The sequence below is a fragment of the Salvia hispanica genome, chromosome 2 (assembly GCF_029641045.1).
Source record: "Salvia hispanica isolate PSC_SH4W2 chromosome 2, Shi_PSC_v1, whole genome shotgun sequence".
NCBI classification, from domain to species: Eukaryota; Viridiplantae; Streptophyta; class Magnoliopsida; order Lamiales; family Lamiaceae; genus Salvia; species Salvia hispanica.
In genome coordinates, this window is record NC_142693.1 from 42,385,465 (window position 1) to 42,400,355 (window position 14,891).

General features: G+C 39.4%; 2 long non-coding RNA genes across 3 annotated transcripts; one reads left to right on the top strand and one right to left on the bottom strand.

Moving 5' to 3' along the window:
• Positions 1–10,767: 10,767 nt before the first annotated feature.
• Positions 10,768–12,808, bottom strand: LOC148932442 (uncharacterized). Its single transcript, XR_016135323.1, has 3 exons — positions 12,669–12,808; positions 11,348–11,409; positions 10,768–11,231 (listed from the first exon to the last, which is right to left on the bottom strand). It is a non-coding gene; the product is annotated as an uncharacterized LOC148932442 (long non-coding RNA).
• On the top strand, positions 11,925–13,486 carry LOC125217544 (uncharacterized). 2 transcript variants are annotated; one of them, XR_007175744.2, is made up of 3 exons: positions 11,925–12,253; positions 12,342–13,124; positions 13,257–13,486. It is a non-coding gene; the product is annotated as an uncharacterized LOC125217544 (long non-coding RNA). The 2 variants fall into 2 exon arrangements; XR_007175742.2 differs by having other exon boundaries at positions 12,355–13,124.
• The last annotated feature ends 1,405 nt before the right edge of the window (positions 13,487–14,891 follow it).

Here is a 14,891-nt window from a genome sequence, read left to right on the forward strand (position 1 = left end):
TATTCCCGATGTTTTTCCCGAAGAGCATTTGTACTATATGGACGAACCACCTAGACCGATAAGCTGGGAATCTGTCTTAGTTTTAACCGGTCCAGGAGAATCTGATCGAGGAAAGCGCGTACGTAACGCAGAACCATGGTACGCAGACCTGGCAAATTACTTGGTCACGGGAGAGGTGCCAAGTTCAGAGGAAGCCTCCCGGGCCCAGAAGATGAAGCTTAAAAGCGAAGCCAAATATTACTTCTGGGATGATCCTTATCTTTGGAAGATGTGTGCAGATCAGATAATTCGACGTTGCATTCCTGAATGGGAACAAAGAGATGTACTCCATCATTGTCACTCCTTGGCGTGTGGAGGGCATTTCGGACCAAGGAGAACCGCAAGGAAAGTTCTAGACAGTGGATTCTACTGGCCTACATTGAACAAGGATGCCTTTGAATACTGTCAATGCTGCGAAAGGTGTCAACAGACAGGGGGAATCTCGAGACGAGATGAGATGCCCCAAGTGCCCATAGTGATCTGCGAAATTTTCGATGTTTGGGGGATGGATTTTATGGGCCCATTTCCGTCGTCGTACGGAAATGCTTACATATTGGTCGCTGTAGACTACGTTTCCAAATGGATAGAGGCGAAGGCTACGCCCACTTGTGAGTCTAAAGAGGTGGCCAAGTTTCTGAAGTCAAACATTTTCAGCAGATATGGAGTTCCTAGAGCGATTATCTCAGATCAAGGAACACACTTCTGCAACCGCACTATAGAAGCGCTCATGAGGAAATACGGCGTGCATCATAGATTGTCTACACCATATCACCCCCAATCGAATGGGCAAGCTGAAGTCTCTAATAGGGAGATAAAGAGTATTTTGGAAAAATCAGTTAACACCACAAGGAAGGATTGGAGTAAACGCCTTGACGATGCTTTGTGGGCGTATAGAACTGCTTACAAGACACCAATCGGGATGTCACCTTATAGGTTGGTGTTTGGGAAAATGTGTCACTTACCCGTGGAAGTGGAGCACAAGGCATACTGGGCCATTAAGGAAATGAATATGAAGTCTGTGGCATGTGAAGAAGAAAGGAAGCTGCAATTACAGGAGCTGGAGGAACTACGGCTAGAGGCATTCGATTCAGCAATGTGGTACAAGGAAAGAACGAAGCTCTGGCACGACAAGAACCTCCGGGTCAAGGAACTTCAGGTGGGGCAGAAAGTACTTCTATTTCAGTCCAGACTCAAGCTAATGCCAGGGAAGTTGAAGTCAAAGTGGGTAGGTCCATATACCATCATTGGCCTCCGCGCACACGGAGCAGTGGAAATCCAGGGAAGTGCTCCTAACTCGGTCCCTTTTCTTGTTAATGGCCATCGATTGAAAGTCTATAGGGATAATTCTGAGCTATGCGTAGTGGAGGAAATACCACTACGTGCGCTCTCAGTTATCACTTAGCCAGACAAAGGAATATTCTCGATAAACTCCTGGGTCAAGAGAAATGTTTATGTTTTTACACACTGATCCAGGGGATTCGAGAATATTCAAAGGTAATTGTACATAGTTTAATTGCTTTAGAAGACAAAGAAAATCCAAACAAAATAAAAATTCAAAAATTTCCAAAAATATTTTCGAAGACCCAAACTCAAAGGGGGTTTATGTCTCGTACTTTAACCTTGACCCAGGAGTCTGGGGTCTTCATATTTTTTTAGGTCGCGGTCAAGGGAATCAATTAGAGGAAGCTGAGGAGGCCATGCCAAGTGAAGAGGTGGAAGAGCTTAGGAAGGAGGTGCAGGACATGAAAAAGGAAATGCAACTGATGAAAAAGGAGATGATGAAGGAACTCGGGGGAATACGGAAGGAACTCAATGGGAGTCGGGAAGAAGTAAAAGTTCTGAGCAGCAACGTAGCAGATTTGGCCACGAAATGTGCCAAACAAAGTGAAAGAGTGGCGGAAGCTGTGGAGATATCTACGCGGATGTTGAAATGGCTGCATCAGACGCTTCCCTTGACCCAGTCGAAGTCGACTCCTGGGTCAAGTGGCGAGGCACAGAAGATCATCCACAGCAGTCCCTCGATCAAGCCATTCCAGCAGTTGACCACCCCGACTATTCCCGAGAAAGTTCCAATTCCACCAAGGACAAAAATGCTAATGAGGAAATCAGGACTCGATCAACCTGCAGAAGGTAAGGAAGAGCTGGAGCAGCCAGCGAGGAAGAAAGTGAAAACGAACCGCCCCAGTGTCCCACCACCGTCTGGCTCTCGCGGGAGCCAGCCCCAGAAATGAGCAATTTCCCCAGACCAAGTAAATTTTAGTTTTTGTGTTTCTTTTTCTGTGTTTTATTTCCATGCGTTGCTGTGTTTTATGCTATCTTCTCCCACTTAGCCCAATGCTTGGTCTAAGTGTGAGAAGTTCTATGTTTTCTGTTGGTTTATTCTTCTCCCACTTAGCCCGTTGCTCGGTCTAAGTGTGAGAAGTGAAATTGTTATTTAATTCTGCATTGAATTCTCTGTTTTCCCCCCTTCACGACGATGGCTTGAGGACAAGCTTGAGTGAAGTGGGAGGGGGAGAGGAATCAATGCAGTGTTATTATGCTTTGAGGAGTTGTAGGTCTAGGATTGTATCGCATGAACTAGTGGATATAATACGGCAGATTCCCTTAGGGAGAGTAATTGAAAATAGGAGGTATTCCAACTTAGAAGCCTGATTCTTTAGTAAGCCGAACCAATCTGAATGAAGCAAGAACGATAGTAAATGCCTTTACTTGCCTAGTTGTGAAGCCCTACTCTAGAGGTGAGTTATAAGCCTGTGATAACACTTAGAGCTAACACATGTCAAAAGTCTGCCACTGAATGCTGAAGGAAAAGAGAAAAGAAAAAAATAATAAAAAAAAGGGAAAGGAGAAAATATATAATCGCAAAAATTTGGAGGTATAAGCTGGACGAAGTCCAGAGGAGGAAATAAAAAAAAAAAAAAAAAAAAAAAAAAAAAAAAAGGGAAAAAATCAAGGAGGTATAAGCTGGACGAAGTCCAGGAAATCAAGGAGGTATAAGCTGGACGAAGTCCAGAAAAAGAAAAAAAAAAAAGGGGGGGATAGTGACGGAGGATAGAAGGAGGAAATTCTCATAACCCGAGGCTTCAGTGGTTTGGCAATAACTTAAGAGAGAATCGGTCCTAACATCCCTGGTAAGGAATGAGCGATCGAGTGAATCTAACAATTGGGGAAGTAAAAGGCTATCTTGACGAGCTGACAGATTGGCTAGGTAGAGGGGAGAAAAAGGCCTATTTGGAGGAGTGCAGCCTGTTGGATTGATCTTAATCTTGTGGGGACGGTTGCCTAAAAGTTGAAACCAGTTCATGCATATGTGTTTATATGTTTTCATCCTATGTGATTATGTACTCTTTGTTTTAGTGTCTAGCTTTGCCTCAGTTGTGTCTAGGTGTAGGAGTTTTGTCTAGAGTCTGTAGAGTCGGTCAAGGGGATAACCATGCTTGAAATTCGCCTTATTCTTCTTTTCTTCTTGTCTTTATACTTGAGGACAAGTATGGTTTAAGTGTGAGCAGTTTGATAAGGCTAATTTCATGCATTGGTTATGTAGTGAAAAACATCACATTTCTACTGGATCTAACAAGTTTTGTTAAGCCAGGTGTGTGTGTAGCGCTAGATCCAGGAGATGCTGGAGGAGTAGATCTAGCGAGGAGCAGGAACGGAATCAAGAGGAGAAGCTAGAGGAAGGAAGCCAAAAGCTGAGGGCAATCAAGTCAATCAATACCTCGCTGGGCCCCACCTCGACGCTTATAAATAGAGGAGTGCGCAACAAGAAAAGGAGATGGGTCACACTCCACACACAGTCACGCTCTTAGCTCACACACACTAGGGAAATGGGGAATTGGGGGAGGTTTTCGTTTTCGTGAATTACGTATCAGTGCACCACCGTCCCTTGAGGGCGAAGAAACAATTGTTCTCTTAATTTCTGTTTACTACTCTGTTCCGTCTCGAACTTCACTTTTGGAAGTCGAGCTTGCTGTTTTTGTTGCTGGATTAGTTTAACCATTCTGTTTACGTTTGATTTGCCTTGATGAAGTTGGATTTCGTGTTGATTATTATGACGCTTGCTATTTTGGTTTGTTTATTTGAGATGTTCTCTTGAATTTGTTGCTGAATATTTTAGGAGATTCGAGAATCGTGGTATTGAAGTTGTGTTCGGTTGGATTTTTGTTCGGATGCTTGGATCCGGAGTGGATTTAGCATCCGAAGTGTGGATCTGAACAGGGGAGGTGAAATTTGTGCATGAGATTATGGGGATTTTGTTCTGCTTGGTTTGCTTCGTCTAGTAGTGTGATTTCCGTCGTTGTTTCGTTTACCGTTAAAATTATGTTTCCAATCTACATCTGAGTTTGTTTTTCTCGATCTCTGCATTTATTTGTGTTCGTTGAAGAAGATGAAGTCATTTTCAGTTGATGCTTTAGTTAGTTAGGCTGCAGATTCGATTCTGTCCGTACTTACCTTTTTCAGAGTTTGGTCCCCACTTGATTTAATCTCCTTGGTCTAGATATGTTCGTAGAAGTCCCAGATCTAGTAGTTGATTTGACTTAGTTCTTATGCAAAATTCATTTTCGCCTAGATCTAGCAGTTAGCATAGCGTACTTTATTTCCAAATTCACTTAGTTAAATTCCTCAACCCAAAATATGCGTGGCAGCAGCCAACCCAAAAATAGTTTCCAATTCTCTACGCATGTATTTTACGAGTCCATCTCTGTGGGATCGATCCCTACTTCCCTGTGCTAGTTTAGTATCTGTGGTTGAGGGTTTTGAAGGTTTGCTTGCGTACCAACGACCAGACTTCCAGTCTTGTGAGTCTCTAGACCTTGTGATCTAGTTGATTTACTGGATCTAGGAAGTGTGTAATTAGAAATTGATAGGATACAGCAAGCAGAAAATCAACTCTTCAATATGACATGTGAATGTTGTGCCAACTAAGCTCATTGTGAAAGGTTTATTAGGTTATGTTCAGATGTAATTAATCTAGATCACCACGATGTAACCTATTTGTTTGATTGGTAAACTAACATGTACTCCTTAGTCATTTCCAAGTATTTGAGTAAGTTCTTTATGTAAGTCCAGCTCTCCTTTCTTGGGTTAGACTGATATGTCGCTACTATACCAACGATAAAGCACATAGCGGGCTCAATGCACATCATCACACACATGAGAGAAGTATATGAAATCCTTTTCATCTCATACTTCATTCATCCCATTAAAATAACATATTTTGGGATGACACGTGTTCAATGCATATTTAGTGAAGTATGAGAGTGAAAGAATGATAAAATGGTTGGAGTATTGTCACGCTTTGACTCGACATGAGTTGTAAGGTCTTCTCCAACCATTTACACCAAATTCCAACCTATTTTTTAGTTTATGTCTTATCAAAAAGTAAATTTATTCCAATCATTTACACCAAACTCATATTTACATAATTTTTTAATATACGTCTCACAAAATTTTTTGTAGTAGCTTCATTACAACCCATATTTGGTACTCTCTCCGCTCCAAGGAAGATGCCCCTTCCTTGGGCAATACGAGATTTTATGCTAATTAAACTTGTGTATTGAGTTGAGAGAATAAAACAAGAGAGAGGGAATAAAGTAGAGATAAAGATATTTCTATTTTTAGTAATGAGTCATTTTGGTTGGGATAAACTAAAAAGGAAAGTGAGTCATCTTTGGTGGAATGGAGGGAGTACTTGTTAAGTAGAAAAATACAAAAATGAGCTTGAATTTACAGTATGATTGGAGAAATGTTATACACCAAAAATGATATTTGCTTTATGGTTAGAGATGATCTAAGATATTCATAATCCTTTTTGGGATGTCTCAAGATAAATGAGTCATTTCCTTTTTTGATATTCTCTCTTAACTATTCTCTATACTTTATTTATTCTCTATACTTTATTCTCCTACACTTAACTAGCAAAACTTTATTTTTCTTAAATTCTGTATTGAAAAGAAATTCTTTACTCAGTGAGAAATGAATTAATTTTATAATAAAATTTAAATGAAATGAATTAGAAGAATATGTGATTCAATACTAAAAATAGTAAAGAAGGAAGTCATGCGATAAGTATTTACGAACAGAAAGGAAAACAAATAATAGTGGAGGGAATGATAAATTTTTTAAATCAGACATAATGAAATATTTATGCATGATATGAATATGGGATTATTGAGAATCTGAGATTGGTATTTTGAATGATATGATATGGGATTATTGAGATAGGCAAAACAATTTAGTCCGATTGCCTAACAACTTTCATTCCAAAAATAGGTGCTTTGTCTTTCCAAATCATCCATGTTATTATTAAAAAAGAAGATAATGTTTAGGCAAAAGATGAGTCATGGAGTGTGAACAAATCTATTACTACATCCGTCAAAGTTATTCCTACTTTTCTTTATTTAGCTCGTCCCAATTTATTTGCATTATTTTAATTTGAAGTAAAATCTAGAATATTTAATTAAGATATTAAAATTAATTAAACATTTTCTTATTACGTTTAAAATAATAATTTAATTACACTAATTATTTAATCTTTAATGTACTATTACTATATGTTATATTAGCATGGGATTGAGTGAGTACATGAAAAAAACAGCTGAATTAAGCTCTATGCAAGTGAGATAGTGTACAAAAAGAGGTAATTATGTAGAAATGAAGGGTAAATCAATAGTTTAACCAGCATGAGTTTTATGACACGATCATTTAACTCCTAGCTAGGAAAACATGCATATTAGCACTCCTCTTTCTGCAATAATGATGGTAGCAAACATTTTGTCACACCAATGCTTAACAAGGAAGCTGTAATAATTGCTTCCAGTATATTATGAAAATCAGTGACGTTAAGGGATCAGTTAACGGCTAACATTTTAATAAAAAATGACTATATATAATCTTTTTTATTAACTGTCAAATATTTAAAAAATAAAATAAATACTCTTTTAGCGATTAACTTAAAAACCCGATGATTATTTTGCAGTTACACAATAAAATTAGATACTCCGTACGACAATTCTTTATAAATTATAGTAGTGGAAAATTAGAGCATCCGCAATGGTCGGCTAGCGACCGGCTAGCCGATTCTTCGCGCTGGCCGATCGGCTAGCCGAACCATTGCAATCGGTCAGCGCAAAATCGGCGAGCGGATCGGCGTGGGCTCGCCGATCACTCGTCGCTGGCCGAAACGCTAGCCGATCGGCTAGCCGCCATTGTGGAGGCCCGATCGGCCAGCGATCGGCCAGCGCCGATTTTCGATTATTTTATTTTTTTTTTTAAATCATATATAAACGCGATTTTCGTTTCATTTTCATTTGCACCACTTGTTTTAACGAGTTTTCTCTCTCTCTAACTTTCTGTTCAAGAGCATCATCGAGTGATGGATCACAACAACGAGTCCAGTCCGGCGACGAGCGGCTCTCAGACTCCCACAGTACCCGTGGGATCTGGATGGGGGCAGATGGGCCCGGGATTTAACATCCCTTGGAATCAGATGATGGGGATGATGGCTGGTGCGCCGGGGGGGGGCGATGGGGGGGAACCAGGGGGGTATGCCGTGGGGGATGCCGGGCGGCGGGCAAGGGAGCGGCGGGCAGTCAGCGCCCGGGTGGGGGGGTATGCCCCAGATGCAGCAGCAGATGATGTTGCAGCAGATGATGGGGATGATGTGGCAGGGGGGGATGCCGGGGGGGATGCTGCACGGCATGTATCCCGGGATGCCGGGGGGGGGGGGGGGGGGGGGGTGCAGGGGTCACCGGGAGGGGACGCGGTATATCGGCCCCCGCTTGATTTTTTGACGGCTTCGTCTCACACGTCGACCCCGGTGGAGACGCAGTTCTCTGGCGATGACCTTCTGTCATTGCATGATATGGGGATCGATCTCGGGGACGATGATACTCCCGTTCGAGCGACGCCGGCCGCGCCGAGGAAGAAGACGAGGGGGAAGGGGAAGGGCAAGGCGGTCGGCGAGTCATCGCAGCCCACTGCCACCGGCCGGAGATTAAGAGTCACTTTTTCCCAGATTAAGAGTCACTTTTTGCCATAAAAGTCCGTCCCAGTTTAAGAGTCACTTTTAGAATTTTCCATATTTGGTCATACAATTTTATCTACATTAAAATAAATCAAAACAAAAATCAAAAGTAAAAAAGGACCCACCTTCAACCAACTCTACCATCTCACTTCATTTATTACATACTCCACCATCTCACTTCATTTATTACACACTTCAACTCTTTCTTAAAACCCGAGCCATAACAATAAGTGACTCCAAATGTGGGACAGAGGGAGTAGCATTCAAAAAGTTACTCCATCCGTTCCATAAAGATAGTCTCACTTTGACCCGACACGGATAATGAAGTAGTCTCACTTTGACCTGGCACAGATTTTAAGAAATGTAATGAAAAGTTAGTTGAAAAAGTTAGTGGAACGTGAGTCCTACTTTTATATATTAGTTTTATAATAAAGTGTGAGTAGAAATGAGTTAGTGGAATATGAGGTCCACTACAAAAAATGGTAAAAAGTTAAATGTGACAAACTTTATGGGACAAACGAAAATGGAAAAATGAGACAATCTTTGTGGGACGGAGGGAGTATGAGTTAGAAAAATAAAGTAGTATAATCAAGATGATAGAGCTTTGCGCATATCAGTATATCACCGACTCAATAAAATGTTACTAGACAGATTATTTTTATTGGGCGTCCATCCGTATCGTGTATTTGCGGCCAATATTCTATATGGGGCCAGTTACAGTCTATAATTTACAATTTTATTTATTTATACTCTAAAATTTGATTTTATGATAAACTAAATTTTGAGAAATTATTTTATTATAGTAAAAATATAGTTACAATGTCAAGAAAAGACGACGATATAGTAAATGTTTTAATAAATTTTACTTTTTCCAAATTCCGAAAAACAAAATAACTACTGCAACATTTCATAACCAATAAATCCTATCAAACGTTTTTTAATTCAAGAGTAGTGATTTAGAGACATAGTGTCTCTGAACCATAATACCCCTATGTCACTTTTCCATAATCTTATTTGAATATGTACTAATATACTCTTATTTTAGATAAAAGGAAAATAACTATCTATTAAGGAAGGAAAGTGTCACGACCGCACCTTGCTAGGGATAGCAAACGCGGTTTATCGCGACTAGAGGAGGATTAAGGAAGCGGGGAAAGAAAGGGGGAAACCTTGGCACGACTGAAATGAACGAAATCAAATTGGAATGACTGAAAAATATATCAGAGTACACAATACAAAAGAACATAAGTTCAACTTTTACACTGCAGCGGAAGAGTCAAGAGAGGATGACACCGTGTATGGAGACACGATTCATCCGAGCATTGTAATACTGAAACACATTCGCCATCTTTGCTTAACACCGCCCTTCGTCATCACCGCTTAACCTGCACATTTTTTAAACATATGCAAGGCTGAGTACTTGATGTACTCAGTGAACACAATGCCGAAATATATTTTCATAAAAACTGGTTTTGTCAAGCCATAACTGAGTGAACCCGGGGTTTTATTGAAATTGCCCGAGAATACTAAAAACATTTTCTCTTTAAAACTGTGATCGGCCGATCCATTTTCCTGGAACATATACCATATCTGAACTTCATTCTGGTGCCGGGAATGTGGCCACATTCCACGGTCACAATGACCGGCCAACTCGAAAGAAGGCTCACGGTCCCTGGTGTACACTAGCCCGATTAGGGAATCTCTCCCAAACTCAGACCCGAATTCGATTCACAACATAACTGGTCTTAGTAGGGACTCTCCCCTTTCTAGACGAACAGATTGGTAATGCTCAAAACAAAAACATGGCAAGACAAGACATACTTTGAATTTAAATAACTGAAAGCATTTTTCACCACATAATAATGTAGGATAGTGACTTGACCTTTTTAGCTGCGTGCACAATATGGAATATCAAGCTTCTTGGGTCCAGAAAATCCACTAGATCACAAGGTCTAGGAACTCGCGAAACGCTGAAAGACCTCGGTCGTTGGACACACAGTTTATCACTTACAAACCCTCAACCCGCGTATACTTATGAATTAGTATATGGAAGCAGGGATCGATCCCACGAGGACAGATGCGAAATCATGCATTTAAAGGGCTTTTGGGTGGTTTGGTTACTGCCACGCAAATTTGGGTTGAGGAATTTATAATAGACAGGGGAAAAGAAATTTAACTATATCTAGATCTAGTAATATCACTACCTAATCTAGCTAGACAGACTCGATGCATGCAGTGGGGACCATTTTCCCAAAATATGAGTGTACGACCAAAAAGCTGCAAAATAACCAATTCTAAGCCTAACTACCTACAAAACGCAGAGCATCATCGGAATTTAACTGAAACATGATGAAAACAGAACAATGCTAGTAACTCAACGGCGACCAACAGATCGAACGTCAGAAAACGCCGAGAAACCAAAAAAAACTCAGATCTCTATCTCCTAGATGAAGTAAAACAAAAACGAAAGCAGAAGCTCAAAATCCATGCATAATTCAATTCTCCTGTTCAGATCCACACTTCGGATGCTAAATCCACTCCGGTCAAAATCATCTCCATAACTACAGATTCACCAATTCTCCGCAGATCAACAACAACAACCACAGATCAACTCATATTCCTCAGATCAAGTACGCAAAACATCCAACAAAGTGAATAACAATCAAACCTCCGGAACAACTCCTCAAAACACCGAATCAACATAAATCAATACAAAATCAACATCATCATAACATGAAATAAAATTCACAGATGAACAGCAAGTAGCAAAACGAACAAATCGAATTCGAACGGCGAAGTTCGACAAAATCCAAACATAAACGCTGAAAAAGTAAATGATTGTATCTTCGTCCTCCTTGAGGACGGTGTTGCACAGATTCTCCTGAATATGAGACCCCTATTCTACCCCAGAATTCCCATTTCCCAAGTGTGTGTGTGTGTGTGAGCTGAGAGCTATATCTCTCTTGTGTGTTGCATGCTCCTTCTTATATAGGCGTGAAAGTGGGTCTAGCAGAGGCTTTTTGTGTGAATTGTCTTCTTTTCCCTCAGCTTCGGACTCCCCTCGTCTAGCCATTCTCTTTTTCGATTCTGCTCACTTTTCGCCTTCTTCCTTCGCTAGTCCACTTCCTTCAATTCTTCCTGGACCTGGCGAATTTCCTTCACACACCTAGCTTAAACAATGTATTAGACCCAGTAAATGGTGATTTTTCATCTTATAACCGATGCATGAAATTAGCCTTATCAGATAGAAAGCCCACAAAATACTTTAGTTCGAAAGCCCACCTGGTTCGTTTAATTTTCCTTAACTTGAATTTCTTGCTCTGACCTTAACTTGCGGAGATAACCTTTTTGAAAACATCACAATATAATATAATACACAAATCAGACTTCAAGAAATTCTTAAACATTAATAGGAATGCATGCCTCCTAATAAATCCCTTTTATTTTTCTCTATTCTTTAAGACCTTTCTAAAACTCGCATACTATTTAATGTTTCTTCTTTCACTATTCTCGACTTCGATTGAATTGAACCTCATACTTAACTTCAAAAATTTACTTTTTACCCAAAACTCTAAAATAATTTAAAAGATCAATTATTTTAGCTTGGTTATGCCATTAGAAGAAACCATATAAAAATATATTAATCGAATCTTAATTTAAAACATAGACTAAAATATAATTAAATTTTGGAAATGGGCCTTCCTACATTTATTTACTACAACACCTAATTTATTAAAAGATTGAGCCCAGATTTTATTATTCCATTTGTTTAGCCCAAATAACTAAAGTGTTAGCCCAACAACAATTAAATAAAACAACCCACGTATCATCTTCATCACCATTTACCCCAATTAGAAATGATGTGAGAGAAGCTTCCACTTCTCACTAATTGCTACTGCCACTGCCACCGCCACCACGTTCCAGCGCCACCGCCCGTCGCCGCCTCCGGCGGCGCTCCTCTCCTCTTCTCCATCTCCCTCTCTTCTCTTTCCTCTATCTCTCTTTCTTCCCATACTCTTTTCTCCTCTCTCGGCCCTGCTCAGCCGCCGCTGCCCCCTTCTCTCCCGATCTGCCCGCTGCTGTGCATGCACAGGTAGCGGCTTCGCCGCTTCTTCTCTGCGCCTCACGCTGCCGGAGTAGCTCCCCGAAGCCACCACAGTCGCCGTCTCCTCACCGAATTCCCGAAAGGTAAGGATTTTATTGTTCTTCCCTTTTATTTCATTTTCTAAGGATTTATAATCTTAGATTTACAAGTTTTGGAATTTAATTTGTGAAGATTGTGAAATTAGTGACGAATCGGGGTGTGGGGCTGCCACCGTCGGCAACGGCGTGCGGAAACTCAGTCGCCGGAATTCCGACAGATTCGTACACATAAGATAAGTTTCTTTAACTATCTAGTTCTAGCCATTGTAGGATTTTAGTCTCTCTATTCCATGTGTTTGGTGAATTGTGAGTATTTTTCTAGCTACTTAGAAGAAGACTTGATGGTGAAACATACTATTAGGCTAGGTGTTGTAAATTCCAAATTTGGGCAGATTCTATCTTCGAAATTGTATATGCATGCTTGTACGTAGATGAAAGAAAAGAAAGGCTTGGTGTTTACCTTTTGAGGTGGGAACTGGGAACAAAGTGTTGTTGAATTGTAGGGCATGATCCTACGATTATCTGCAACTTTCTCCAACTCTCCTTCCTCGTACTCCTTTATTCTATATGTGTGTATGAAGAGAATTTGTAGAATGTTTGATAGTGATGGGTTTCCTAAAGTGGAAAATGCTTGAGGTTTATATACTTGTCATTACCTTGCAACTTGCTATGCAAATGGATGAATGTTTAACTTGGGGAGGTTTAACTTGCAAGTGGATGAAGGTTAAAACTTAGGGAGGTTTAACTTGGTGAAGGTTTTAACTTTACTGTAATATTTGTATGTCAGAGATATTTATCTCCTTTTGGTGATCCTACGGCAAAAAGTGTTTTGAGGAGCTTATGTGGCTTTCATCTATCTACATTGGTATTTATTGCCCACTTGGTTGAAATCTTGCAAAGATTTTGATTGGATTTGGTAATGAATTTCATCCGTCTATCTATCCTGCTCAAATCTACTATTGAATTTCATTTGGTACTCCTTAATCCATTCAAAGATTTACTCCACAATTTATTTTCTTACTCTCTCTCTAATTCTCTTCTTTTGTAGGAAATAGCATCTATTTAAGGAGTATGGGCTATCCTCGTTGATGTATCGGCTTTCCTTGGAGCTTGAGCACGACCGTTGAAAGGCTGCCCGAACTTGCACGCCTATCTCTAATTGTAAAAGATTAGGATTTGGTTGTATTGTATACTTTTACCGGACTTCTTGTATCATGTACTATTATTCGGATTTATTATTTTAAATTAATCCTGGTAAAACAATCAACTTCTTTTGTATATTTCGTCTTGATTTCGTTATAACTCAAAAGATCGATATTAAAATTCAAACGGGCAGTTTATAAATACTACATTGATCACTTATTTATAATTATGTAGTTAAGATCATAATAATAATACTAAGGTTCAAAAGTTGGGGATGTTACATTCTACCCCCCTTAAATAAAATTTCGTCCCGAAATTTGGCGTCTACTATTATTTCTCCATCTTGTCTTCCAATTCCCCGGTAGCTTCTTCGTAGCCTTGGTGTTGGTACCGGTGTTGGTATGCGGGTAGGGATAGGTCTCTACTTACTTCGGCCTGAAGCACATGAAGTTGTGAGTGTGATCCTTTGTAGTTCTTCATTACCCTCATCTCATCTTTCTTGTTTGGGCATTCTTTGGAGAAATGTCCACTCCTGCCACATTTGTAGCACTCATTGGTGCCGGCCTTGCACACACCAAAGTGGTGCTTGGAGCACTTAACGCAAAGTGGGACCTTAGGTCGGTATTCACCTCTTTGACTGGGAATGTCTCGTCTCCCATCATATTGCATTTGATTTCTGGTGGGTTCTTACCTCTTGTCATCATATGGAGTCCGATCCTCATCCCATTTCCTCTTGTTTCGGGAGTTATGTTGTTGTTGCAATGGTAGTGGTGAAGGTACTGATGCATCCTCTTTAGGCATGGTTGCCTCGATGTCCAATGCCCGTCTCAAAGATTCAGTGTAGGGTAGTTCCCCTTGACTTGCTAGTGCCATTCTTATTTCATGCCTCAAACCGCCACAAAAGTTGAGCATGTTACAGAAAGCTAATCAAATTAACTATCTATAACTAATTAATACATGGTAAGTACTATCAATTAAGATTCACATTTTTTAGTCAAAATTTTAACCAATTCTCAACTATTTTCGCTACTTGATGAGTATATATAGATATATATATAGAGTTGTGATCAATGTCGAACCCTTCTTAAAGACCGAACTAGAGACTAAATTTGGGCCACTTATTTTTCTTTATCTTATGATTATGATTAATTTAGAATTAATTTAATATTTTATTACATAAAAACGTTTTTTATTTAATTTTTTTTAATTTTTTTTAATTTTTAATTTTTTTTTATTCGATAAAAACTTGCTGGAGTAAATAATGAACTATATTTACTACATAATGAACTAAATGAATGTATGTTATGAAGTAATTTTTCGCATTCATTATATACTGAATTTACTTCAATTGAAAGATAATTATATCATAACACATTATGAAGTAATAAAATAATAAAATGAAGTAATAAACTAATGAAATGAAGTAGTAAACTAATGAAATGAAGTAATAACATAACTGAATGAAGTAATAAACTAACGGAATTAAGTAATAGCATGACTGAATGAAGTAATAAACTAAAGGAATGAAGTACTAAACTAA